Raw genomic sequence first — 3,989 nt, forward strand, 5'->3', positions numbered from 1 at the left:
CAGGCACTGGTTTATGGGCAAGGGGGAGCAGTGCTGTAAAACTGATGTATAAGTACATGCAAAGTCACGCACAGACTCAGCATATAATTGCCACAGCATGGCAGAATGAGAAACAAAAGGTCTGGTGGGAGGACAGAGAATAACAAAATGTATCTCATGTCATAACATTGTCCTACTTGCAATCCTCACAAATCCTCTTGATAAGAAGAGGAAAGATTTTTTTTAAAGTGGCAAAGATGTATTAAGCAGATTGAGAGCAGAGCATTACTTAGGTATATTAAGAAAGAAAGAACGTACAGAAAGCAGTTAGATGCTGCCAGTCCAACGTGACAGCTACACGCTCTTATTGTATCAGAGAGATCTGCACATCATGCGTGACACCAGCTGGCCTCACCTCAAGCCACCCTTGCAGGCTCCTTGCCAACAGAGACCAGTGCTGGTTTTGTAGACAACCTCAGGATGACCCCTAAAATCAACACCATAAAAATCACTATATTTTTATATAGATAGAGTAGTTTGTATCATAGAGTTCATCAGTGTGTTATGGGTGACATCATCTTCCACTGCTTGGCCCGCAAACCATAGCAGATAGATACTGAAGCAATTAACCTTCATTTCGTTAAATGAATTGGCAGCAACAAATTCAACAAACCAAGGGTGTTAGAATTAGACATAAAAGCAATGAGAAGAAGTCCAACTTCTGTCTTTTACCAAAGTGACGAATTTCACTTCTTTCCATCCCTCTTTCCCTAAACTAACATCTGAAGAATAATTTTTAGCATCTAGCACTCAAAGCCTGGGAAGTCCAGAATTAAGACTGCTCAATCAATCCCCATCCACAAGGAAAACAATTTGGTTTAAATTATACATTCACATCCTGGTTTTTCCGATATCCCCCTTGCCTGACACAGCTCACAGAAAGAATGGTACCTACACACAGACCAGGGCACTTAATATTCTCGATTCTGTCCTGCCTCAGTTTCTACAAGGCTTCAAGCACTACAGCAGGCTGGCAGGGGGACTTCAAGCTGAGAGCAGATGTACAGTTTAGGAAGCAAAAATTCAGTCAGGTGAACTCACTTCCATTCCTGACTCTTTCACAGATTTCACAGAAATCTCCAGATTCCCCTCCCTGCCCCCAAGAAAGAAATATTTTGCAGTCCTCATTTTTGGTATGTCTTGCTTGAGGTGCTAACTTTCAGGGGTGTGATCTGACCACTCAGTTCTGTAGCAAGTTCACTGGGAAGTGTGCACTCCCAGGCATGTCCATGGCCAGCTCTGAAGACCAGAGCAGTGCTCAGTCTCCACGCTGACAGACATTGTCCTAATGTCAGCAAAAGTTTGTTATGTCATCTCATAAAAAGTTCCTTCTCACATAGTTTCCTTGCCTGTAAAACAAAGATGCTACAGCTAGAGGATAAGGAAGAGATGTGGAAGATTTTTGTCACTCAGTGTTATCCATCCTTGCATTTAGTAAGACAGAATTCTACGTAAAAGAAAAAAAAGAGTATTATCATAAATTAAAGACACATCATACAAGTGAAGGAGGTCTCAAAATTAATATTCCCCAAGCAACTAGAACTCTGTTTTTCCTTTGAGATCTTCACTTTGCCACACTAATATTATTTTAACAGATTAGCTGTGCATACTCATAGATGAAGGGCAAGCATTAGAAACTGCTAAACTTATTAGGTAAAGAATTTATAACCAAACAAATAGCAGAAGTTTAGAGAAAGCCAGAGACTGTTCTACTGCTGAAGAAAGAAAACCATACTGTTCCAGCAACCACTAGCAGAACACATCTAACTTCTTTCCCGTACAAAAATAACAGGGTGAGTAATTTTGGAAGTCAGAAGAAACGAACCGTAAAAGAGTTACAGAATGCAAAAGGGATCACACTACATGTGGGAAGGTGGCTAGAAATCAAGTGCTCGCTGTTTTTTCAAACACAAGAAGCAGGAGCCATTAACAAAAGCTAGTAGGAGACAGGTTCAAAGAAATAAAAGGAGATGATTCTTCACATAACAGGTGGAATTTGTCCAAATGCTTTTCTGCTATCAGCACCTAATTACCAGAAAAATGTAGACAAATTGGCTTAAGTTCAAAGAAAAGCTACAAAAATAATTAGGGGAGACTAAACTAAAAGAAGAGATGAGAAGAGAAATACATGTATAGTGCTGGCTAAATGACAGCTAAGTTATGATTATATCTACAACAAATATTTAAAATGTGCAAACTCTACACTGGTTCATCAGCAGAATCATTTAGAGAGATACAAGAGAGTATTACACAAATATCAAGGAAAAATTAAGTGATGAACATTGAAGTTCAATAGTAGGGAAAAATTTAATCGGTCTCTGAAATTTAATTAATTGGCATAGTAGTAGATTAGATAAACACTAGAATCTACATTAATTTGGGAATGATCCTGCACTGCAGCAGGCAAAACTAGGGAATATAATAAGAAAAGGTTTCTACAAGGTTTTTTGATTGGTGATTTTGGAAAAAAAATTTCCAACCAAGTTGATAATTTTTTTCAGGAAATCATCATTTTATAAAAAATTTTCATTCTCTTGTTGGCATTTCAGATTGCATCGTTTTAAGAATTGTTTTTTAATTTTGGTAAAGTATATCAAGGGTTGTATATATAAAGTATATAGAAAATTGTACAGAGAAAGTAATTGTTTCAGTCCTTCCAAAAGTTATCCAGAAAAATAATTATTCCCCCATCTCAACCCTAACACGTTAAAATTCTAATTATTGCTGTCATTTACAGTTACAACTTTATTTTTAGCTCTTCTCCCTCCAGATGTGCTCTTTCCCCATCCCATGCCTTTTTTTAGGCACTCACCTTTCCGTTGTTGCCCGTTGCCTCCCAGCAGCGGCTGAGGGGTTTTTTTTTGTCCCTTCTACCACAACCCACTGCAGCACTGCTTCACACAGGCACTCTGCAAAGGAGAAGCGGCTGCAGTCAGAGAGGCCTCCTTGCCTCTCCCTGCTCAGTATTCTCAGCCAGCAGGAGACAATGAAACAGCCCTTCAGAGACAGGACCTCACCCACAGTGCTCTTATTTGGCATTTCTCCATGTTCATCTGTCCAAACCACTGAGACTGTGCCATCTCAGTGTCAGGCCTTAAGTCTGCAGCTTAATTATGGTTTTTGAAGGCAGATGGGGGAGTGGAGAAGTCTCCATGCCTTCAAAATCCAACTACAAGTTGAAAAGGGAGTCCTTCACAAGAAGGCAAGAAGAAGGTAAAGAGACCTAGGGAAGCTCCTTTGCCAGTCACATCCCAGCTTCCTCAAGACTTAAAAAAAGCTCCTTCAAAGAAACATTCAGCAGCTGTGTCCCCACACACTCTGACCTAAATAGCACCCGGGGTAATCTGAATGGTATAAAAATGCAGAGAACTCAAAAGAACATCACAAGCATTGCTATTCAGTGCTACCACAGGTTTTGACAATCTAATGAAATAAAAGGGATGCTTAAGAATTATCTGTTAGGAAAAAATGCCTTAATAGACTGCAAACAAAGAAGACAAAAAATGAAAGAGAAATCCTGGGGCAAGAAATCTAGCAGCCTCTTTCCCTTACTGCAGATGGGAGCAGCAAGATCTGGGCCAGACGTTCACATCTGCCACTGAACTGTGTCACTGCTGATTGCCTGTCACCTTCGTCTCGTCCTCCTTCATCTCTGTGACACATCAGCCATTCAGTTTTACTGTCCGTGTGTCCATACTGTCCCCAGTGCAACACACTTTCTCATCCCTTCACATTTTCCTAGTTTTCCTCTTTTTTCCTCTCCCATAGCAAAACTCAACAATCCTCTTTTCCACACCGCTATCATGAAATCTTCCTTGACAAAATGTTAAAATTAAAGGTTTTTAATGTTAATAAAGTGCTACACACCAAAAAGCTGTCAGATCAACAGGTCACTGTGATAATTTTGCATAGATGTCATCATCTTCTCCTCCTTCCCCTCATTTGGAGGC

This window comes from Nipponia nippon, unplaced genomic scaffold (assembly GCF_047370975.1).
Source record: "Nipponia nippon isolate SJK-2023a ecotype South Korea unplaced genomic scaffold, ASM4737097v1 scaffold_1, whole genome shotgun sequence".
Lineage (NCBI taxonomy): Eukaryota > Metazoa > Chordata > Aves > Pelecaniformes > Threskiornithidae > Nipponia > Nipponia nippon.